Source organism: Stomoxys calcitrans, chromosome 2, assembly GCF_963082655.1.
Source record: "Stomoxys calcitrans chromosome 2, idStoCalc2.1, whole genome shotgun sequence".
NCBI lineage: Eukaryota > Metazoa > Arthropoda > Insecta > Diptera > Muscidae > Stomoxys > Stomoxys calcitrans.
Genome location: NC_081553.1, coordinates 181,041,751 through 181,067,680, shown reverse-complemented (window position 1 = coordinate 181,067,680; position 25,930 = coordinate 181,041,751). Strand labels below are relative to the sequence as shown.

The 25,930-nt window shown below is 38.7% G+C and overlaps 1 long non-coding RNA gene across 1 annotated transcript; it reads left to right on the top strand.

The window, feature by feature from the left end:
- Nucleotides 1-5,942: 5,942 nt before the first annotated feature.
- LOC131995309 (uncharacterized) lies at nucleotides 5,943-11,671 on the top strand. The gene is made up of 2 exons (XR_009397367.1): nucleotides 5,943-6,023; nucleotides 6,085-11,671. It is a non-coding gene; the product is annotated as an uncharacterized LOC131995309 (long non-coding RNA).
- The last annotated feature ends 14,259 nt before the right edge of the window (nucleotides 11,672-25,930 follow it).

The following is a 25,930-nucleotide window of genomic DNA, read 5'->3' as shown; positions in this document are numbered from 1 at the left end:
CGTGTTTACCTTCAAAATACTTCTCTGTTCGAGCTTCTTCCTCCATTCTGACAACATGACCTAGCCAACGCAGCCGTTGTATTTTGATACGCGTAACTATACTATCGTCGTCATACAGATCATACAGCTGGTGGTTCATAAGACGCCTATGTTCTCCATGAACACAAACTGGTTCATATATTTGACGAATAATCTTTCTCTCAAATATTCCCAAGCACTGCCTCATCTGCTTTCACAAGTACCCATGCTTCTGAACCATATAACAGTAGTCTTCGTCTGTCGAGAGGTGGCCTTGTTTCTAAACTGCTTACTTAGTCCAAAGTAGCATCTGTTTGCCAGTATTATTCTTCGCTTTATCTCAAAACTGGTGTCATTCGTTTCGGTTACGGTGGCGCCGAGGTAGATAAAGTTACTGACTACCTCAAAGTTGTGGTTCCCAACTTTCTCCATTTTCTTTATCTGCTCGGTTGTGCAAGGCTTTTTGGGAGTTGAAACCATCCATTTCGTCTTATCTCCATTTACTGCCAGACCCATTTTCATTGACTCTCTTTCGATTCTTTCAAAGGCTGCAGTTACAACTTCCGGTGACCGATCTATGATATCGATGTCGTCGGCATAGGCGAGCAGCATGTGTTCCCTTGTGATTAGTGTACCATATCTATTCACATGTGCACCTCGTATAATCTTCTCCAGCAGGTTATTAAAGAGATCACACGATAGACTGTCTCCTTGCCTGAAACTTCGTTTGGTATTAAATGGTTCGGAGAGATTCTTTCCTATTCTTACTGAGGAACGCGTATCAGCAAGTGTCATCCTGCAGAGTCATATTAATTTTGCAGGGATACCGAACTTAGACATGGCTTGAAATACCTTTCAACGTAAAGGGGCATCGAAGGCGGCTTTGTAGTCAACAAAGAGATGGTAGGTGTTGACTTGTCCTTCTCGGGTCTTTTCCAGGATTTCCCACAGTGTGAATATCTGGTCTAGGGTGGATTTACCAGTTATAAAGCCACATTGATAGGGCCCAATTATCATATTGACTTTAGGTTTTAATCTTTCACACAGTACGCTCGAGAGTATCTTGTATGCGATGGGGAGGAGACTTATTCCTCTGTAATTGGCACATTCCGTTTTGTCTCCTTGTCTCTTGTGTACGGGACATGGAATGAAAAGGTTCCAATCATCGGGTATGCGTTCTTCTAGCCAGATTGTGCAGACAAGCTGATGCATACGCCTCATCAGCATGTCGTTTCCGGTCTTAAATAGTTCAGCGGGTAACCCTTCGGCTCCTGCTGCCTTGTTGTTCTTCAGTCAGGTCACTGCTATTTGGACCTCATTCGGACTAGGAGGTAAAAATTCTATTCCACCATCAGGGATTGGTTTTGCGGTATCCTCTTCGCCGCCAACATCGGACACTAGCAGTTGGGTAAAATGTTCTTTCCATATCCTCAGCATGCTATCTGTGTCAGTTACCAGATTTCCTTCTTTGTGTCTGCAGGAGAATGTACCTGCATCTAAGTCATCGGTATGATGTTTAATTTTGAGGCTCCCGGTATTCAAGTACGGATTTCGCGACATGGTTTGCCATTGCGCCATTATATCATCGGAGCAAGGAGTGCTTTCATCAAGCAGTTGGGTCAGTCGAGCGGAGTATGCCGCTGTCATCTGTTGTGTTTGCAGCTTTTCAATGTCCAGCTTCCGTGCAGTGTCAGATCGTATTTACCTCGTCATGCTCAAACGGGCGCGAACCTTGGCTGCAACAAGGTAATGATATGATCCGAATCTATATTCGCTCCACGGATCGATCGTACATCTAACACGCTGGATGAATGCCTTCCATCTATCACAACGTGATCAATTTGGTTCCTCGTGTTTTGATCGATAGACAGCCATGTGGCTTTGTAAATATTTATACCCTACAATAGACCCATTGATAAGTGTTCCGATCGACTCAGAATCACTTTCTGATTCGATTTAGCCATGCCCGTCCGTGCGTCCTTGTATTCTTGTAATCAAGGTACTGGTCGTATTTGTTGTTCAGTCATCGCGAAATTTTGCACATGTTACTTTTTTGGCTCAAGGACGAAAGCTTTTGATTTTGGTAAAAATCGGTTCAGATTTACATATAGCTCCCATATATATGTATCACCCGATTTGCACTTTAATGGCTGTAGTAACTACAATCTTCAACCGATCTGCACAAAATTTGACACGGATTGTTTTGTTATTGATCTTAACATATCTGCAAGATTTCATAAATCAGTTCAGATTTAGATATAGCTCTCGTGTATATGTATCGCCTGATTTGCACTTTAATGGCCGTAATAAATACAATTTTCAACCTATCCGCACAAAATTTGGGACGGATTGTTTTGTTACTGATCTTAACTTATCTGCAAGATTTCATCCATATCGGTTCAGATTTGGACATAGCTCCCATATATATTTATCGCCAGATTTGCACTTATATGGCCGTAGTAACAACAATTTTCGAACGATCTGTTCAAAAAAAGTCGGTTCAGATTTAAATATAGCCCTCATATACATATATCTTTTGCCCGAATTTATAATTGTAGGGTATTATATAGTCGACTCCGCCCGACTTTTGCCTTTCATTACTGGTTTTATGTTAAAATCTGGTGCTGTTTACTACCATGTTTTTTGACGCGGCGAAATCTATTAGCCTCTACCCATTATCGGACGTTATCTTGTGGAGGATAAAGTTTTCGACTGTTGGACCAAAGATGTCTTCCTTCCCTATCTTCGCATTAAAATCTCCCAGAACAATTTTAATATCATGGGCGCGACATCGGTCATATTCTCTCTAGGTGCTCGTATAAAATATCTTTGGTCTGCTCGTCCTTGTCTTCCGTCGGGGCATGGGCACAAATAAGGCTGATGTTGAAAAACTTGGTTTTTATGCGTATTGTGACTAGCCTCTCATCCACCGCAGTAAAACTTGAGACAAGGTGTTTCAGTCTCCAGTAAAATACAAAAACAAAACCCAACACCTTAAACGTCATGTGCTTGTGTGTTCGTTCAAGCGGCGTTGGTTTCAATACATTGAAATATTCTGCTTGAGTCATTCAAAAATTCAACCAGTAAGGAAGGGCTAAAATCGGACGGTGCCGACTATATAACACCCTTCACCTACCCTATAAGTACAATGTGGAAGCTATATCTAATTCTGAACCAATTTTGATGAAACTCGGCGGATGTTTTCAGAATCGTTTTTAAACAATCCGTATAAAATTTCGAACTGTAATAACTACGGTTGACAACTGAAAACATTATTGCAAATTACCCTAAATCTGATGAACATATATATGGGAGCTATAACTAAATCTGAACAGATTTCGAGAAAATTGTTATGCACAGTTTCGGCAATTTGGTCAATAAATGCGCTTGCAATGGCTCTAGGAGTGAAAATCGGACGATATCCATATATGGCAGCTATATCTAAATCTGAACCGATTTCTATGAAATTAACAAGTAATGTCGAAAGTCATAAAAAAATCCCTCCTGCCAAATTACGAGAGAATCGGTTAACCAATGAGCACTTTATTCCAATATTTCTCAAAATCAGACGAACATATATATGGGAACTATATCTAAATCTGAACCGATTTCGAGCAAACTTCTCAAATATTGTGGTAGTTGTCGATGAAAGCGTTATACAAAGTTCTGGCAAGATTGGTCATAAAATGCGCTTGCAGTGGCTCTAGGAGTGAAAATCGGATGATATACATATATGGCAGCTATATCTAAATCGAAAACGATTTCTATGAAATTCACCATTTAAATCGAAAGCCATAAGAAAATCCCTCCTGCCAAATTACGAGAGAATCGCTTAACAACTCATCACTTTTTTGCAATATTTCTCAAAATCGGACGAACATTCTCAGGTATTGCGGTAGTCGTCAAGGAAAGCGTTTTGCCAACATTGGTCAGTAAATGCGATACAGACCATATTCCACACGTACGTTGAAGGTCATGGGAGAAGCGGTTGTACAAAATTTCAGCCAAATCGGGTGATTTTAGATCGGGTATCTTTAGAGGTCCAAGAAGTCAAGATCCCAGTTCGGTTTAAATGACAGCTATATCAGTTTATGAACCGATTTGAAATATTCTTAGTACAGTTGTTGGAAGTCTTAACAAAACACGTCATGCTAAATTTCAGTCAAATCGGATAGGAATTGCGCTCTTTAGAGGCTCATGAACTCAAGATCCCAGATCGGTTTATATGGCAGCTATATCAGGTTATGGACCGATTTGAACCTTTCTTAGCACAGTTGTTGGAAGTCATAAGAAAACAGCTCATGCAAAATTTCAGTCAAATCGGATAATAATTGGCTCAAGAATTTAAGGCCCCAGATCGGTTTATATGACAGCTATATCAGGTTATGAACCGATTTGAACCATTCTTAGCACAGTTGTTAGAAGTCATAACAAAACACGTCATGCTAAATTTCAGTCAAATCGGATAAGAATTGCGCTCTTAAGAGGCTCAAGAAGTATAAATCCCAAATCGGTTCATATGACAGCTATATCAGGCTATGAACCGATTTGAGCCATACTTGGCACATTTGTTGAAAGTCATAACAAAACACCTCATGCAAAATTTAAGCTTATTCGGAAGTCAAGACCCCAGATTGGTTTTCATGACAGCTATACCAGGTTATTGACCGATTTGAACCATACTTGACACAGTTGTTGAAAGTCATAACAAAACACGTCATGCAAAATTTCAGCCAAATCGGATTAGAATTATGCCCTCTAACGGCTCAAGAAGTCAAGACCCCAGATCGGTTTACAAGGCAGCTATACCAGGTTATTGACCGATTTAAACCATATTTCACACAGTTGTTGGAAGTCATAACAAAACACGTCATGCTAAATTTCAGCCAAATCGGATTAGAATTACGCTTTTTAGTGGCACAAGAAGTCAAAATCCCAGATCGGTTTATATGGCAGCTACATCAAAACATGGACCGATATGGCCCATTTACAATCCCAACCGACCTACACTAACAATAAGTATTTTTGTAAAATTTCAAGCGATTAGCTTTACTCTTTTGCTTTCGAATGACAGACGGACATGGCTAGATCGACTTAAAATGTCATGACGATCAAGAATATATAAACTTTATGGGGTCTTAGGCGAATATTTCGAGGATTTACAAACAAAATGACGAAATTAGTATACCCCTATCCTATGGTGGAGGGTATAAAAATGATGCGTTGTGGCGTGAGTTGCGTTCGACCGCTGTAGATCTCTGGTCAGTAACCTTTCTTAACTTGTTTATTTTTTATTAGGTCGTCAAACCTGTGGTGCACTTGATTTATTTGTTTGGACTAATTCTTCAAGGTCTTTCTCTTCAAAAAAAAAAAAAAATACAAAAAAAATGCCATACACTATTAAAATTGTGCCTAATTTGCATTTCTTCAGCGGTTGCTGCATTTATTTGAAAAAATTATCAGTCGCATGGCTCTACTCAAGCAACACAACGACTTTCAATTGGCAGCGCATTGTAATGCTGACGAAAAGCATGATAGATAACCTGCCTCAGCTAGCTTTAGCTTGAGCGAATACATTTCCATAGTCCATTATAATTCAGCTGCTTCGATAGCAAATAACAGCAGACGAATCAGTTACTAGCTGCTAGAAATTAAGTAATCATGATGTTATTGTTTATAACACTTGTGTACGAGAACATATACTTGGGTTGGCTTTGTTTTAAATTTTGATGGTGAACCAAAGCCTACTCTTATCAAATTAAGGGCCCAAAATGAGCGCTGCAATAATAAAAATATGGGTTTTAGGTCAATTTCTTCGGTGTTGAGAATTAAATTTGAGGCAAGTGTTAAAAAAAAGGATCAGTTGGAACGAGTATTATATACCTTACACCATGCACGCATTTACTATGAACTATTTATTTTACAGTCAGAAACTAATGCAGTATAATTTTAAGTCATAACCAAAAGTCAAAATGGATTTTTTTCGGTATTTGGAAACGAATTGAGTGAGTCACACCTTATCATCAAATTATTTGCTCAACCTTATTTGAAAGTTCTTCGTTTCAGTGGTGCGTGTTAAGTTGGTTTGAAGACTTTTAGAAAAATGGCAGTTCAAATCAAAATTCACCCTGTAACTTCGTGAATTTTGACCATAAAAGGGAGATTTATTTCAAAAATCAGCAAATATAGGACCTTCTATTCATCTTCGTCTAGTTCATATTGCTGAAAACATTGCTGCTGTGTGTCAAAAAAGCCATCAAGAAGTCACCGTGAAACGTGTTGGTGAATATGACTGGATTTGTAGTAGCCCAAAATTGGGGATATGGACCTGGACAAGAAAGCCTAAGGTTGAATACAATGAGTCCACCAACACTCCCATGTGCAGCATGCTGCACGTGAGTCGCGATAATATCCCACGCATTTGAAAATGTTCACCACCTCGGTGGGGAGCGTAGTACAATCTTAAACTCCTTCCAAAACAAGAGTTACGGCACTTGGCTGAAAACGCAACTGCACGACGAGCTCTGTTTTAACCACAATTTGAATCGTAACCACAGCCCGCATGTTGCCCCAAAAAAGGCCTCACCATTGTCAGGCTAGTATCAGATTAAAGTCTCCGTTCAAACATCATAGCCATAAGACTACAACCAGTTGAACCCTTAAGTCACGGACTGGCCAACTATGAAACAGTTGAAATCGCCTAAGCCGACCTATATATAGCCGACGGCCATCATATAGAGTATGCCCAAAACAACGTACACAAGGACAACATACAAAACAAGAATAGAAGGCGCCAGACCTCACAGGCTACCCAACACAAATCACCTCCAACATCCTTGACCAAACACAATCACAAGCGAACGGAAAACAACAAAGGGAACAAGTAAAAGATCATTAAGTTCGGCCGGGGCGAACTTTTAACACCCATCACCTTGGGTATATATGTTAACCACCTTTCGTTATAATCCAGAAAAGAATTCATCACTTACGAACCCATGGCAGCTATTTTTAAATATGGTACGACATGGAACAAACTCGGAACGGACGTTACTATGGAAAACAGGAGATCGCTCTGTATGGCAACTATATCCAAATATAAACCGATAAGCGTCATATTAACCAATAAGCGCGTATTGCCTAACATAGCTCTCTGTGTCACATTTCAACGAAATCGGGTAATAAACGCTGCTTTTATGGGCCTAAGGATTTAAGTCGGGAGATCGGAATCATATAGCGAACGGATGTCAAATTTTAGCGAAATCGGACAAATATGCTCAATAGGCTCAAGACCTTCAATCGTGAGATCGGTCAATACGGCAGGTATATCGGATAAAAAATGTGGTTTGCATGGGACAAAACCTTAAATCGGATCGGTGTATATAGATCGGACCCGCAGTATCAACATGGACATACCAGGTGTCCTGCCATAACATGTGCAGCTCAATATCACTCGGTCAAATCTCTAATGTCTGCATAGTACAGGCATTTTGGTAGTAGGACAGAAGGCATGCTGTCCTCAGATCTTTTACAGTCGCACAAATCAGTTGCGAACAAGTTCCTCTGATGAAGAAAAACATTTCAGGAGGCATCAGTTCAATCCGAATACCGAAGCCAAAATCTGGGATGTTCTGAACTAAAGTCGGGTATCGAACAAATTCGAAAACTAGATCACTCTTCGTCCATCTGGTTTTCCACCAGTCATCAAAAGGATGGACAGTAGGAGATTCCAACAGCATGGAAACAGAGAACCAACAAACAAGTAAAAGCGAGATAAGTTCGTCTGGGCCGAATTTTGGGAACCCACCACCATGGATTTGGATCCTATTTGGCCTGGTTGTTGGAAGTCGTAACAGAATATCGCATACGAAATTTCAGCCAAATCGAACAAAAATTGCGGCATGTAAGGACTAAAGAAGTAAAATCGGGAGATCGGTTTATATGGAAGCTATATCAGGTTATAGACCGATTAGTACCGTACTTTGCACAGTTATTGGAAGTCACAATGGATCAGCACATACAAAATTTCAGCCAAATCGGACAAAAATTGCGGCTTGTATAGGTTCAAGAAGTCAAATAGCGAGATCGGTTTATATGGGAGCTATATCAGGTTATAGACCGATTAGGACCGTACTTTGCACAGTTGTTGGAAGTCACAATGGAACATCACATACAAAATTTCAGCCAAATTGGACAAAAATTGCGGCATGTATGGGCTCAAGAAGTCAAATCGGGGATCGGTTTATATGGGAGCTATGTGAGGTTATTGACCGAACTCAACCGTACTTGACACAATTGCTGGAATACAGCTAACAGAACACTGCATGAAAATTTTCAGCCAAATCGGATGAAAATTTAGGTTTCCAGAGGCTCAAGAAGTCAAATCGGGAGATCGGTTTATATGGGAGCTATATCAAGTTATAGACGGATTCAAACCGTACTTAGCGCAGTTATTGGAAGTCAAAAATTGCGGTTTCCAGGGGCTTAAGAAATCGAATAGCGAAATCGGTTTACATGGGAGATATATATAAATCTGAACCGATATGGCCCATTTGCAATACCCAATGATCTACATCAATATAAAGTTACGCGTTCGACCGCTATCGTGATTTCGACAGACGGACGGGCGGACATGGCTAGATCGACGCAGTACGTCGAGACGATCAAGAATATATATACTCTATGGAGTCTTAGACGAATATTTCGAGGTGTTACAAACGGAATGACTAGATTAGTATAGCCCTATCTTATGGTGGTGGATATAAAAAATCTTTTTTTCCCATGGCGTGAGATATAAATTGGTCATTACTATCACGCGACGTTTGACTTCTCAGCTTAAGGTAAAGACGTGTTTAATTCAGCCGGGAGTAATCTTGGGAAACCACTGCCACCACCATTCTGCTCAAAATTAACACTAAAGGAATTTAATTCAAGTGCATAATTTTACTCAATAGGCCATAGGTACTATGCCATCCATGTTAAAACTTTTCCCCAAAGAGGTGTCGCACTGCGACCCCATAAAGTGTATATATTCTTGATCGTCATGTCATTTTAAGTCAATATTGCCATGTCCGTCCGTCTGTCTGTCGAAAGCACGCTAACTTTCGAAGGAGTAAAGCTAGCCGCTTGAAATTTCGCACAAATACTTATTATTAGTGTAGGTCGGTTGGGATTGTAAATGGACCAAATCGGTGGATGTTTTGATATAGCTGCCATATAAACCGATCATTGGTCTTGACTTCTTGAGCCTCTAGAGGGCGCAATTCCCATCCGATTTGGCTGAAATTTTGCACGTGGTGGTTTGGTATCACTTCCAACAACTGCGCTAAGTATGGTTCAAATCAGTTTATGTTTTGGTTCAGCTGCCATATAAACCGATCTAGGATGTTGAATTCTTGAGCCTCTAGAGGACGCAATTCTCATCCGATTTGGCTGAAATTTAGCATAAAGTGTTTTGTGTTATGACTTCAAAAAACTGTGCTAAGTATGGCGCAAATCGTTACATAATATAAACCGATCATGGGTCTTGACTTCTTGAGCCTCTAGAGGGCGCAATTCTCATCCGATTTGACATTTTGTACAACGGCTTTTCTCATGATCTTCAAGATACGTGTCTAATGTGATCTGAATCGATCAAGAGCTTGATACAGCTCTCATATAAACCGATCTCCCGATTTTGCTTCTTGAGCCGCTACAAGGCGCAATTCTTATCCGAATGAACTGAAATGACTTCTGCAATGTTCAGCATTCATTTATGGACCGAAACTTGTTAGTATTTAGAGCGCACACCAATCCGATTACAAGTGTTGATGCACTCACCAACCCAATGGAACCAAATATTCCCTGGCACCCTGATGATGTGATATTCCAAACTCCCGTCTCTGGCCACACGTAAGAAACTACCACCAAAGCTCCTGCTGTTGCTGCTAGAGTCAAAGGCACACCAATTGCCCACACAAGAAACAAATCTGCAATTCTTGTTGTTGTTGTCGTTTGCGCCACGGCCACCTGCAGCCAGACGACAAGCAAATGGTTGTTGTGACGAACCAAACGATCACAGCCCGTAGAGGTAAAGAAATGGGGATGATTTTAAATCGAAAAAAACATTTCACTTTGTCTCTTTCCCCGAGAAATAATAACAACACTGACTTTGACTTATATTCAAAAAATATTTTATTTGGCTCTTTAATGTACGTGCGCACTCGTTGACATGCAAAAACTTCTAACTTTATTTGTCTCTGCCACTGAACCACTAGATTACAAGAAATGTAACAAGTGGAGAGACAATAACAAAAGAAACGTTCAACCAGTACAAGGATGAGTTGATTATCCTTTAGTACTATTTGCGTGCCAATAGTGATGAGAATCTATGCAAATTAATAATAGGTCGATTCCTGCTTGAAGAACAAGCTTAGGTGTATGCCCCTAGTAACTTGGGGTGTAGTAATATCCGCACCCTCACTCCTGCACGCTCCCCATTCAAGTTGCAGAACTCCTAGATTAAGTTATTTAGCGAAATCCAACAAGGCAACCAAGGACACGACAAACAATACTGGCATCAAAGCTTTTCAAATGCCACTAGTCTGAGCAATTTCAATTATTACCCCTAAAATGGACTCGATTGTTAATGACCACAGGAATGTTACATAGAAGGGAAAGATTGAGTTCGAAAAAAGGAAATTGCCTTGAGTTCCAAAGAAAAGAAATTGTCAATTCTTCGGAAAAATTCAGACAATTTCACAGCTCTGCAAATGTTAATTTGCCCATGAACATTCCATAAAGGAACAAGGTGGCCTCACACAGCTCTTCTTATAAATAAACTCATTAGCACAAAGGCTATGTGAAATCTCAAATACTAACCACTACGAGATATCTACTCAACACACATCATATAAACAAAGTGACTGTTTGATATTTCGAGATGTCTTATATTGAATAACTAGATTTGAAAACTATCCATTTTATTGCAGTGAATATCATAACGAGTTATGCATTTCAAAAATAACACAATTTTCTCCGTTTTCGTTGCACACAAGTTTTCATCTTATTTTAATTTATTTATTTTGGTTCTATTAGCTTAAATTTAAAATTCTTCTTAATTCCAATATCACACAGCACATATCCAAGAACTGAGCAAAATTAAGGTTCTCTCAGGTAGTTGAATGCCACGACCCATTTCGACTTCCCATTGCAAGAAATGTGGTAGGATGTTTTGTTGTTCGGGAAGCCTCAGCAAGGCCTTTAATGCATAAAAGATTGTCATATCGAGTATCAAACATAAAACCAATAGAGATCTTATAATATATTCATAGGATTTTGTCCTTAGTGATGAGATACTAATTATGGCATTGTCTGTAGAATTCATAGTCCTTTTTGAGAGCAAAGGAACAAAAAGTTGACAACAAAATGCAGACAACAGTTGTTTAGTTCGGGATATGACTTTATAAATTAAAATTGAGTTTTTTTTTTATAATTTGAATTTGTTAAAACTATCTATTGTGACCAGAGCTGAAGCAACTACAATCGTTTGAGAACCAGAATGAAACTGACTCTAAACCAACCCCCAACACCCACTGTTGAAAACTGTATGCTTTTGTTGTGGTACTTAGAATCTAACATGTTTTTGTTCTTTAATAAAAAAAAAGTTGTATTGTGACTACGTTTTTTCTAACTTAAGTGCGCACCAAACATAGTACTGGTACAAACCACTTGGTTTTGCAATAAATGAATATTAAAACACTAACTAATTGTACAAATCCAGTTTGTTTTTTATACTTTTAATCACTACTACTGGGTGTAGAATATTATAGCTTAGAGCATTTATATGCTCTTAAAGGGGATAAAGATACTCCCTTAAGAAAAATGAAACATATAGGATGTGACGGACAGACGAACATGGCTAATTCGAATCAGAAGGCAATACAAAGTGAAACCGTACATCATAGCCACAGCGCACAGTGGGCCACAGCCGCGACAAAAATCAAAAAGTCGATTGTGACAAATTGCATTGTAAAATCAACAAATCTTCTACATACACATCTAATGTTTATATTCCAACAATACATGCAAAATTTCAGCCAAATCGGACAAAAATTGCGGCTTCTAGGGGCGCAAGAAGTCAAATAAGGAGATCGGTTTATATGGGAGCTATATCAGGTTGTAGACCGATTCGGACCTTACTTGGTACAGTTGTTGGAAGTCATAACAGAACACCACATGCAAAATTTCAGCCAAATCGGACGAAAATTGCGACCCGGAGATGAGTGCACCGATTTAAGCGAAATTTGGTATGCCACTGGGGGGGGGACGCCCCATCCCAAACCCGGGCGGACATATTTACGGATTAGGACAATATGGGTATCAAATGAAAGGTATTTAAGAGTAGAGTACGAACTTGATATACAAATTTCGGGGAACCCCCACCCTCAAAAATCCCCCAACAGGACTAATTTACCGCTTTGGACAATATGGGTTTGAAATGAAAGGTATTTAATAGCAGAGTACAAATCTGACATACAAGTGTATGCCTTGGTGTCTGAGGGGCCTCCTCACCCCCAAAACGCCACTGCACGGAAAGGTATTTAAGAGTGGAGAAAAAATCTGATATAAAAATGTATTCCTTGGTATCTCAGGGGCCTCTTAACTCTCCAAAACCCCCAGTAGGGCTTATTTACCAATTGCGGCAATATGGATATTAAATGAATGGTGTTTGGAAGTTGAGTACACATCTTATACAATATATAAAATTCAATTTGTGTTTGTTTGTCTATACGGACTCAAAACTATACTCAAAAACGGCTGAACCGATTTCCTTGAAATTTTCACAGATTATACAATTTGATCTGGAAGGAAACATAGGCTACATAATTTTTTGATAGGGGGGGGTCCGCCCCCCTCTTCTCTCTTACCCCAAAAGTACTACCCAAAAATAAAAGTGGACCGATCGGAACAATATGGTATTCAAATTAAAGGCATTCAAGAGTATAGTACGAATTTCATAAAAAAAAGTTGGTTCCAAGTACCTAGGGAGGCACCCCAGCCCCAAAACCCCTTAAAATAGGTTTATTTGGCGATCATGACAATATGGGACTCAAATAAAAGGTATTCGAGAGTAGATTATGAATATAGTCACGAAGTAGGAATAGGCGTTATAATTTGTTGATAACGGAAGGAGGCAAACCCTCCCCCCTTACCCCAAAAACACACCCAAAATCAAAAAAGACCGATAATGACAATATGGGTGTCAAATGAAAAGTATGCGGGAGTGGATAACGAATCTGGGACTGGGATAAAAGGTATTCGGGAGTAGATTACGAATATGGTGAGGAAGTAGGAATAGGCTTTATAATTTATTAATATCGGTAGGGGGCAGGCCCTCCCCCCTTACCCCAAAAACACACCCAAAATCAAAAGTGGACCGATAAGGACAATATGGGTATCAAATGAAAAGTATGCGAAGGTAGATAACGAATCTGGCATAAAATTTCATGTCAAAGTATAGGGGGTCACCTCACCCCCACAAAAACGCCCAAAATGGGCACATTAGCCAATCACGAATATATGGGTCTCGGTTTGTTTGTTCCGTATAGACTGAAAAACGGCAGAACCGATTTTCTTAAAATTTTCACAGATTGTGTACGTTTGCCTGGAAGGAAACATAGGCTATATAATTTATCGGTATCGGAAGGGGCCAAAAACACAACCAAAAGTCAAAAGTGGATCGATCGGGACAATATAGGTATCAAATGAAAGGTATTGGAAAGTAGAATACGAATATAATATTAAAATTTGAGTTTAAGTACCCATCGGGCCGCCCCAACCCCAAAATTCCCCCAAAACAGACATATTGGACGTTCATTTCAAAATGGAGCTCAAATAAAAGGTATTCGGGAGTAGATTTCGAATCTGGCATACAAAATCAGATCGAAGTATAGAGGGTCACGACACCCTTTAAAACGCCATTAGACCCATTATGACTATATGATACTTGGCTGAACCAATTTTCTTAAAATTTTCATAGATTGTGTACGTTTGTCTGGAAGGAAACATAATTTTTAGATATCGGGTGGAGGCGGACCCTCCCCTTTACCCCAAAAATGCCAACCATATCCGAAAGTGGTCCCATGGGCACAATAAGGATATCTAATGAAAGATATTGAAGACCAAAAAACGAATATGGTATTAAAACTTGGGTCCAAGTACCCAGCGGGTCCCCCAACCCCAAAACTCCTCTAAACAGATATATTCGAAGTTTATGTCTCTTATGGGACTCAAATAAAAAATATTAGACAGTAGATTTAAAATATGGCATAAAACATTAGGTTCAAGTAATGGGAGGTCACCCACCCCCTAATACCCCCAAATGGGCATATAAGCCGACCATGGCCATATGGGACTCAAATGAAATGTATTTGGGAGTAGATTACGAATATGACATTCAAATTTGCGTTCAAGTCAAGGTGGTGCTTTTCTTCCTAAAGATACGTCAAATGGGTTACTTGACCCATTATGACAATGTGGGACTCAATTGAAAGATATTTGAGAGTATAAACCGAATTTGATATCCAATTTTGGAGCCAAGTGTTTTGGGGCACGCCTAAAGCACCCCCTAAACTGAATTTCATTTCCGTTAGGAGAAAATTCGTTCTTCGCACCAAAACACCCTCCAAATCGTTCATGTTTACCAGCCATGGCAATATGGGGCTCAAATTAAAGGGATTTGGAAGTGCAGCACGAATTTGATATCCATATTTGAGTCGAAATATCTGTGGTGCCATCCCTCCCCTAAAAAGCAATTCTCATTGCCATAATTTTTAAAAACACCAGGAGAAATTTCAGTTAACCCTGAAACTTCTCACACATCAATGAATGCTTTCCGATTCAAGTTTAAACTCAATGATAAGGGTCCTTTTTTAGAGCCGAGTACGAACGGCATCTCACAGTGCGACACATCTTTGGGGAAAATTTTTTAAATGACCATGCATGGTATTGTATCTCGCAAATGTCGCCAACATTAAGAGGGGATAACCAGCGCTTTGTCCGATGTTCTTGCCAGGATTCGAACGCATTCAGCGTCATAGGATACAATGACTCGAATTCGATATCCGCATACAGGGCGAAATGTTCCCAACCTACAAAGATATTAGAGAGTAAGGAAGGCGCTGCGGAGCGGGCCCGGTTCGGCAAGTTTTATATAATTACATACTTTGTTTACGTCTTTCATGATAGGACCTAAAATCCATAACTCGTTTCTTTAAAAGGACTACATCCAATTTTGAAAATCGTATCGACAGGGGGTTATCGTTATCCGATCGCCATTATACTTCGTATTGTGCTTATTGGAATCAAAAGGGAAAAAATGGAGCAGATCGGTTTAAAAAAAAAAAGAAAACTTTTTGTTTTTTGGGACACTCTAATGTACATTCATGTGCCGGTATATATGTTATTTGGCAAATAAAATGTTAATGTTGTGTGCTGTAGAGTGTCAAAATGTCGGTTTTGCTCGACTATAATCCTTATATTGTTGCTATTTTGTTGAGTTCCTTCTATTCATAATAATACTTATTTACGAATTAAGTATGGTGCTTTCTCATTTTATATAGGTAGTACTATGATCTTTACGCTGTAGTCTCATACATTGACAGTCTAGCGACCAAGCTTAAAAACACAAGCTTGGTCGCGCTGAATCTTATTTCCATTATTCATCACGTCATCATAGATCGATGACATCAAGTTCTCTGCATTATGACTTTCAGCAAGCAGAAGCCAAGTGAGTATAACTTAAGGCGCAAAAAATAACACCAATGTCCGATAAAATTGTTGGCATTTGTGGACTTACCACGTAACAAGTAAAAGCGTGCTAAGTTCGACCGAGTCGAATCTTATATACTCTCCACAATGCATCGCATTCGTCAAGTTTCTTGCCCGGTATCTCTTTATAGGCAAACAGGATAATTGATAAGAATTGCTATGCTAAAGGGTGATTTTTTAGCTATTATATTTTTGGCAACACTGGTTTAAACTGCTCACGCGCATGTCGTGTTTTGTTTCTCTGTCAAACATCTTCAGTTTGGTCTATAATCTAACCATGAATTGTCTTACAAACGAACAACGCTTGCAAATTATTGAATTTTATTATCAAAATGCGTGCTGAGTTAAGAAAGCTCATCGCGCGCTTCTTCCATTTTTAGGACGAAGCCCATTTTTGGCTCTCTGGGTACGTAAATAAGCAGAACTGTCGATTTCAGGGTGAAGATCAGCCGGAAGCATTGCAAAAGTTAAATGCATCCAGAAAAAGTCACTGTTTGGTGCGGTTTATGTGCTGGTGGCATCATTGGACCGCACTTCTTCAAACATGATGCTAATCGTAACGTAACTGAGAATGGTGAGCGCTATCGTGATATTGAAGAAGAATATTGAATAAGACTATTGGAGCTATATTAAGTTATTGTAGAAGTCATTTTGTAATTTTTCAGTTCATTTAGATAAGAATTGCACCTTGTAGGGGCTCAAGAAGCAAAATCGGGAGATCAGTTTATATGGGAGCTATATCAAGCTATTGATCGATTCAGACCAAAATCGGGAGATCGGTTTATATGGGAGCTGTATCAAGCTATTGATCGATTCAGACCATATTAAACACGTATGTTGAAGGTCATGATAGAAGCCGTTGTACAATATTTCTGCCAAATCGGATGATCAAGAAGTCAAGATCCCAGATCGGTTTAAATGACAGCTATATCAGGTTATATACCGATTTGCGCCATACTTAACACAGTTATTGGAAGTCATGACAAAACACCTCATGTAAAATTTCAGCCAAATCGGAAAAGAATTACTTGCTCTATTGGCTCAAGAAGTTAAGATCCAAGATCAGTTTATATGACAGCTATACCAGGTTATGAACCGATTTAATTCATACTTAACACAGTTGTTGGAATTGATACCAAAACCTACATGTAAAATTTCAGTCAAATCGGATGAGAATTGCGCCCTCTAGAGGTTCAAGAAGTCAAGACCCAAGACCGGTTTATATGGCAGCTATATCAAAACAAGGAACGATTTAAATCATACTTAACACAGTTGTTGGAAGTGATATCAAAACACCACGTGCCAAATTTCAGTCAAATCGGATGAGAATTGCGCCCTCTAGAGACTCAAGAAGTCAAGACCCAAGATCGGCTTATATGGCAGCTATATCAAAACATAGACCGATTTGGCCCATTAACAATCCCAATCGACCTACACTGATAAGAAGTATTTGTGCAAAATTTCAAGATGCTAGCTTTACTCCTTCGAAAGTTAGCGTGCTTTCGACAGACAGACGGACAGACATGGCTAGATCAACTTAAAATGTCATGACGATCAAGAATATACATACTTTATGGGGTCTCAGACGCATATTTCGAGGTGTTACAAACAGAATGACGAAATTAGTATACCCCCATCCTATGGTGGAGGGTATAATAAGCCATTTAAGAACGGATAGAGATAACTCTTTGAAATGAGAAATTGATAATGCTGAGAAGTTTTCGAGATTGTGTGCAGAATTTCAAGGCCCCGGGCCAATAAATAGCATATTTGTTGTCCAATTTTGCCAAAATTTGGGACAGTGAGTTGCGTTAAGCCACTCGATATCTTTCTTCAATTTGGCTCAGATCGGTCCATATTAGGACATAGCTGCCATATAGACCGATCCGGCGATTTAAGGTCATGCTCCCATAAAAGGCGCTTGTATTGCCTGATTTTGTTAAAATTTGGGATAGTGAGTTATATAAGACCCTTCGACATCCTTCTTTAATTTGGCTTAGATCGGTCCAAATTTGGATATAGCTGCCATATAGACCGATCTCTCGATTTAAGGTCTTGGTCCCATAAAAGGGAAATTTTTTGTCCGAAGTCGCCGAAATTTGAAACAGTGAGTTGCGTTAGGCCCTTTGACATCCTTCTTTTATTTGGTACAGATCGGTTCAGATTTGGATATAGTTGCCATATAGACCGATCTCTCGATTTAAAGTTTTGCGCCCCTAAAAGCCGCATTAATTATCCGATTTCGCCGAAATTTGAGACAGTGAGTTGTGTTAGACTATTCGGTATCTTTCGGCAATTTGGCCCTGATTGGATCAGATTTGGATATAGCTTCCATATAGACCGATCTCTCGATTTATGGTTTTGGGACCATAAAAAGCGCAGTTATTGTCCGATTTCGTCGAAATTAGGGACAATGAGTTGTGTTAAGGCCTTCGACAACCTTCTTGAATTTCGCCCAAATCGGTCCAGATTAAAATATAGCTGCCATATAGGCCGATCTCTCGATTTAAAGTCTTGACCCTATAAAATAAGCATTTATTGTCTGATTTCGCAGAAATTTGGGACAATGAGTTGTGTTATGCTTTTCGGCATCCGTGTCGTATATGGTTCTGATTGGTCTATATTTGGATATAGCTACCAAAAAGATCAAAATTGAACAATGACTTATACTAATTAGACCACTCAATGTCCGTGCCGAATTTGGTCCAAATCGGACCGTATTTCGACTGCTATGGGGGCATAAATTATACGTTTTTCCCCAGACTATGACGAAAGCTGATATATATATAAGTTCGACCGGGCCGAACTTTGGCCTTTAACGCCTTTTTACTTGTCTTTTATTTTTTGGTTTGGTCAAAAATGCCTCTCTCAAAATATTCTCTTCAAAATATATTTTCATACTTTACTCGTATATCTTCGTATTTTGTAAAATATGTATAAAAATTCGTATTCATTTGGATTAAGTCCATATACAGCGGTCAAAAAAAGTATTCATCATTAGCAAAATTGATAATAAATTCACTTATTTTGGGTAATTGAAGAAAATTTAAAGTAAACAAATAATGCAGTTTTATGCAATAGTTTATTTTTCGTTATATGTTTTAAAATAAATTCAAAAAATAAATTTAATTAGCGCAAAAAATGCAATTTTATATAATAACACCAAAAACAGAACAAAAAAAGTATTCATCATTGATGTGCTATCATCAAAGTCAAATTCAAATATTATTTGGGAATCCCCCTTTTCTGTTTTATTTAGTAAAGGAGGCTTTGCCATTGACAGCAAATATTTAATTTCATTGAAAATATAGTTTTTGTCAAAATGGGTCGTAAGCAAAACGAGGTTTCTGATGAGGTAAAAGTTTTGATAATAAAACACCACAGGAATGGTTTAACTCAAAAAACTATCAGTGAAATATTAAATAGACCACGATCTACTATACAATCCATCATCAGAAAGTGGACAGAAACGAAAACTGTTGACAATAAACCAAGATCTGGTCGACCAAAAGCACTTTCAGTTGGAGATGTGCGTTGGCTAGTGCGGCAAGTTCAGAAAACTCCGAAGACAAATGCGACCATTCTTCGTAAAAACACTATGGAATATTTAGGGAAGGAAGTTACTACACAAACAATTCGAAATACACTCAAAAGGCATAGTTACAGAGGAAGAACTGCACGTAAGAAGCCCTTTATAAATAAAATAAACCGAGTGAAAAGGCTAAACTTCGCAAAAATGTATGTAAAACAGCCCGAATCATTTTGGAAAACAGTCATTTTTGCAGACGAGAGCAAGTTTAATCTTTTTGGGTGCGATGGAAAGGTCATAGTGTACAGAAAACCAAATACAGAGCTTGAAGAACGAAACACAGTTGCTACTGTAAAACATGGTGGAGGTGGTTTAATGGTTTGGGGGTGTATGGCGGCTTCAGGAGCGGGAAATCTTGAAATTATTAATGGAGTAATGGATCATAAGTATTACATTGACATTTTAAAGAGGAATTTAAAAGATAGTGCTGTAAAACTTGGGCTTGGTAATAACTTTCAATATTATCAAGATAATGACCCCAAACATTCTGCTTTAAATACCAAGATGTGGATGCTGTATAACTGCCCCAAAGTCATTAAAACTCCTCCTCAAAGTCCCGACTTGAACCCAATTGAACATCTTTGGGAACATCTCGAACGCAAATTGAGAACGCGCAATTTTTCGAGCAAGAGTCAAATGCAACAGGTGATAATGGAGGAATGGACTAATATAGACCAAAATATAACCGCTTAATTAGTCCAATCGATGTCAAACCGTTTAAAAGAAGTTATAAGACGCGGTGGTCGAATAACAAAGTATTAATTTTTTTAAATTATGTTATTTATTTTTTTGTTTTTTTGCAATGATGAATACTTTTTTTGTTTAATTTTTTGTGTTCAGCTGTAAAATGGCCCTTTTTGTTCCAATAAATACTATTTTTTTCTTTAAAAACAATGAAATTGTGTACATATATATCACACAAGCACTACTGCATCATTAGTTTAATATGTTTTTATTCCAATTGTCTTTTGTAGACTTATTAAAAAAAAAAACATTGAATGATGAATACTTTTTTTGACCGCTGTAATCCAAATAAATAAGAAACTCATACACAAACAATCAAAGTTATGGTCATTGCCATACAGCAAGAAAAAGAGAATCCTCTTCGGGACTCAATTATTTTTATTACCAAAATTTATTCTTGTAATTTACACACGCCATTCTACAATTTTGAATTATAAAACATATTTTCATGTTTCCTTTGTAACTCATCCATCATGTTTTCTATCCACAGAAACAGGCATAATCCATTTAAATGACCGTTTTATGTTGTGGCCCATTCTGGGGCACATCTGCTGGAAGATGTAATAAATAAAAGGCTGTGTTGTAACTTTTATTTTAGTTGTTTTCTCTGTCCCGGGTTAGCATATTTTTCCAATTAATGATCTTCAGTTAACACATGCCAATCATTCACTCCTGGGAATGGTAAAAACATTAAAATGTAACTTTATGGATCAAAATGAAAACAAAAGACATGGTTACTAAAAAAGTGGGTTTTTCTCACATCATTCAGAGGCATGAATAACTCACAATAAAAACTTTTTAATTCAGGTATCATTTGTTCTCGAAATGGAATTCCAAATCGAAATATCGAATTCGAAGTTACCTACAGAACGCTCGGCTTTCGGTTTAAAAGTACCGTATATAGGGTTACAAGCAAATATGATAATAATAGTGAATATCCAAGGATCAGCATTACAAAACTTAGGTTTCCGTTAAAATTTACGAAAAAATAGCTCGGTTTATATGTGGAGTGCGGGTGACCTAAAAACATGACACAGTAGATTTGTTACACCCGCCAATCGTTTAACTGCCAATTTGTTAAACCTGCCAAAATTAAAAAAAAGTGTTTTTCGTTTTGCAATTTTCTATACAAATTACTTTTTAACGCCCAATCGTTTAAGTGCAAATCTCATTTTTCGAAGAGAAGAAAACTGGATTTCTTACTCATATATTCATATAAAATGTAATAAAAGATGCTAATGAAAATTACACTTAACAGCCAATTCTTTGGTAGGTAGGCAAATCGGATAACTGCCACTTTTTGGCCTTAAAACACGTTTAATATAAGTGCAAAATCGCTTTTCTGCCACAAAATGAGTGCAAAACTTGTTATGTAAAAAAATTGTTGGTTTTAAGCAAACTGGGTAAGGACCCACCACAAAATTACATGTTTACCGATTTACAGAATATAGGTATCAAATGAAAGTCAGTTGGTAGAAGAGTACGAATCCCAATTGTGGGGACTCCACAACTACTCATATTTCGAAAATCCATGTTGAATGACTGGAATATGGGTATCAAATGAATGGTATTTAAAGAAAGAGTACAAATCTGACAAAAAAAAACAAAGTGTCTGGAGAGCCCAACCTAAAATAACTTGTAAACCTATTGGAACATAATGGGACAGAAATGACGGAGTAAGAAACTCATAACAAAGCAACAAAAAAGGCATTAAGTTGAGCCGAGTCGAACTTAGGTATATATACTCGGTGAAAACGAGTATATATACCCATGGCTTTTGGTCGTGCCATGGGTTTCTTTGAGGAGGCTTCTGGTACCCAAGTACGGATTTCGCGGCATTTTCCATGGAGTGGGCAATGGTTTACCACTGCGCCATTATATCACCGGAACAAGGAGTGCAAGTGTATGCCGCTGCCATCTGTTGTGTTTGCAACTTTTCAATGTCGAGCTTCCGTGCAATGTCAGATCGTATTTTCCTCGCCATGTTCAAATGGGTGCGAACCCTTGCTGCAACAAGGTAATGATCCGAATTTATATTCGCTCCACGGATCGATCGTACATATAACACGCTGGTTGAATGCCTTCCATCTTTCACAAAGTGATCAATTTGGTTTCTCGTGTTTTAATCGGGTGACAGCCATGTGACTTTGTGAATATTTTTATGTGGAAATCTGGTGTTACTAACTACCATGTTTATTGCCGCGGCGAAATCTATCAGTCTCAACCCATTACTGGACATTATCTCGTGGAGAATTAACTTTCCGACTGTTGAACCAAAGTTGTCTTCCTTCCCTTCTTCCAGAATGATTTTAGCATCATAGGCCAGGCAGCGGTCATATTCTCTCCCTAGGCGTTCGTAGAAAATATCCTTGGTCTGTCCTTGTCTTCCGTCGGGGGATGGGCAGAAATAAGGCTGCTGTTGAAGAATTTGGCTTTTATGCGGAATGTGGCTAGCCTATCATTCACCAGAGTAAAGCGGGAGACAAGGTGTTTCATTCTCCGACTAACCACAAATCCACAGCCAAATTCATGCCTCGTGTTATGGCAGCTATAGTATAGTTCTTCCCCGTTTGGTGTTGTAAGGACGCCATTCTCAGTCCAACACACTTCCTGTAAGGCGGTAATATCTAGCTTGTACTTCTCTAATACATCCGCCAGTGCGTATACTGCATCTTCTCTATAGAGAGTGCGGACATTCCAGGTGCAGATCCACAAATCATGGTCCTTTTTTCGTTTGCGTGGGTCACAAACGTTGGGGGGGGTCCGCTTTTATACCCACCACCCAAGGATGGGGGTATATTCATTTTGTCATTCCGTTTGCAACACATCGAAATACTCATTTCCGACCCTATAAAGTTATATACTCTTGATCAGCGTAGAAATCTAAGACGATCTAGACATGTTCGTCCGTCTGTCTGTTGAAATCACGCTACGGTCTTCAAAAATAGAGATATTGAGCTGAAACTTTGCACAAAATCTTTTTTTGTCCATAAGCAGGTTAAGTTCGAAGATGGGCTATATCGGACTATATCTTGATATAGCCCCCATATAGACCGATCGGCCGATCTAGGGTCTTAGGCCCATAAATTCCACATTTATTATCCAATTTTGCTAAAATTCGAGACAGTGAGTTGGCCTATTAACATTATTCTTGAATTTGGCTCAGATAGGTTCAGATTTGGATAAAGCTGCCATATAGAGCGATCTCTCGATTTAAGGTCTTGCGCCCATAAAAAGCTCATTTATTGTACGATGTCGCCGAAATTTGAGACAGTGAGTTAAGTTAAGCCACTCGACATACTTCTGCAATATGCCACAGATTGGTTCTCCATAAGCAGGTTAAGTTCGAAGATGGGCTATATCAGACTATATCTTGATTTAGCCCCCATTTAGACCGATCCGCCGATTTAGGGTCTTAGGCCCATAAAATCCACATTTATTATCCAATTTTGCTGAAATTCGAGACAGTGAGTTGTGTTAGGCTTTTAACATTATTCTTGAATTTGGCTCAGATCGGTTCAGATTTGGATAGAGCTGCCATATAGACCGATCTCTCGATTTAAGGTCTTGCGCCCATAAAACGCGCATTTATTGTCCGATTTTGCCAAAATTTGGGACAGTGAGTAAAGTTAAGCCACTCGACATACTTCTGCAATATGCCACAGATCGGTTCGCCATAAGCAGGTTAAGTTCGAAGATGGGCTATATTGGACTATATCTTGATATAGACCCCATTTAGACCGATCCGCCGATTTAGGGTCTTAGACCCATAAAATCCAAATTTTTTATCCAATTTTGCTAAAATTCGAGACAGTGAGTTGTGTTAGACTTTTTAACATTATTCTTGAATTTGGCTCAGATCGGTTCAGATTTGGATAGACCTGCCATATAGACCGATCTCTCGATTTAAGGTCTTACGCCCATAAAACGCGCATTTATTGTCCAATGTCGCCGAAATTTGGGACAGTGAGTTGTGTTAGGCCCTTCGACATTATTCTTCAATTTGGCTCAGATCGGTCCAGATTGGAATATAGCAGCCATATAAGCCGATCTCCCGATTTAAGGTTTTGGACCCATAAAAGGCGCATTTATTGTCCAATGTCGCCGAAATTTGGGACAGTGAGTTAAGTTGAGCCCCTCGACATTATTCTTCAATTTGGCGCAGATCGGTCCAGATTTGGATATGGCTGCTATATAGACCGATCTTTCGATTTAAGGTTTTGGGCCCATAAAAGGTGCATTTATTGTCCGATATTGCCGAAATTTGGGACAGAGAGTTAATTTAAGCCCCTCGACATATTTCTGCAATTTGGCCTAGATCGTTCAAGATTTGCAAATAGCTGCCATATAGATCGATATCTTGATTTAAAGTCTTGGCCCCATAAAAGGCGCATTTATAATCCGATTTCACTTAAATTTGACACAGTGTTTTATATTTATATATAGCTACTTATATTTATATATAGCTACTTAAAAGACCAATATTTTATTATACACAATTGAACAATGACTTGTACTTATTAGTATTTGTTCCAAATTGGAACATATTATACCCGAGGTGGTGGGTATCTAAAGTTCGGTCCGAACAAACTTAACGCCTTTTTACGTGTTTTCTTTTGGGGATTTTCTTAGAGGAAAAACATTTTAATTGGGAATTTTTGGGGGAAATTTGTTCAGAATTTTGGGGATCTGCCTCAAAAAATCTGGCAACCGTAATGAGACACCTAAACTATTTTGCCGAATATCATGGAAATCATACCTGATCTGGATACATCTTTCATGTAGGCCGTTCCTCCGATGTAAAGCCTAGAGCTTATAAGAGTCGCATATTTGCGAACCATACTTGGATATAACAGTTATGATTAGCGTAACCGGTCCATTTTTTGGGGAAAGAAGCAAATTTTGTAATTCTGTCGAATCGTACTGCAATATGGCGTATTTTTTCAATTTCTCTGGTGCCAAACACCATTATGGCAGCCATGGGTTGTCCCATGGCAGCTGGTTGTACGTACCGGATTGACCCGATGGAGTCATTCATCAGCAAGGGCTGTAAAACAAAACGCTACAACAACAACCATTATGAGGATGAGTACATATCGAGACTTGGTGTCATATATTAGAAAATCGTTTAAGAAAAACTTCTTGTATAGGTTAAAGATAAAAAACTTGCGAAAACCCCCCAAAATAAAGTATCAGAGTTTCAAGCTTTTTCAGATTAGTGAGAATCAATTTTATTGGGTTGCCTAAAAAGTAATTGCGGATTTTTTAAAAGAAAGTAAATGCATTTTTAATAAAACTTAGAATGAACTTAAATCAAATATATAATTGCCATTTTATTCGATAACCTTTTGCCATCTTCCTGGCAAATTTAGTATTCCACGCTCATAGAACTTCTGGCCTTTATCTGCAAAAAACTGAACCAAGTGCGATTTTATAGCCTCATCATTGCCCAAAGTTTTACCATTTAAGGAGTTCTGCAAAGATCGAAATAAATGGTAGTCTGATGGTGCAAGGTCAGGGCTATATGGTGGATGCATCAAAAGTTCCCAGCCAAGCTCACTCCGTTTTTGGCGAGTGACCAAAGATGTGTGCGGTCTAGCGTTGTCCTGGTGGAATATGACACCTTTACGATTGACTAATTCTGGTCGCTTCTCCTTGATGGCTGTATTCAATTTGTCCAATTGTTGACAGTAAACATCCGAATTAATCGTTTGGTTCCTTGGAAGCAGCTCAAAATATACCACACCCTTCCAATCCCACCAAACAGACAGC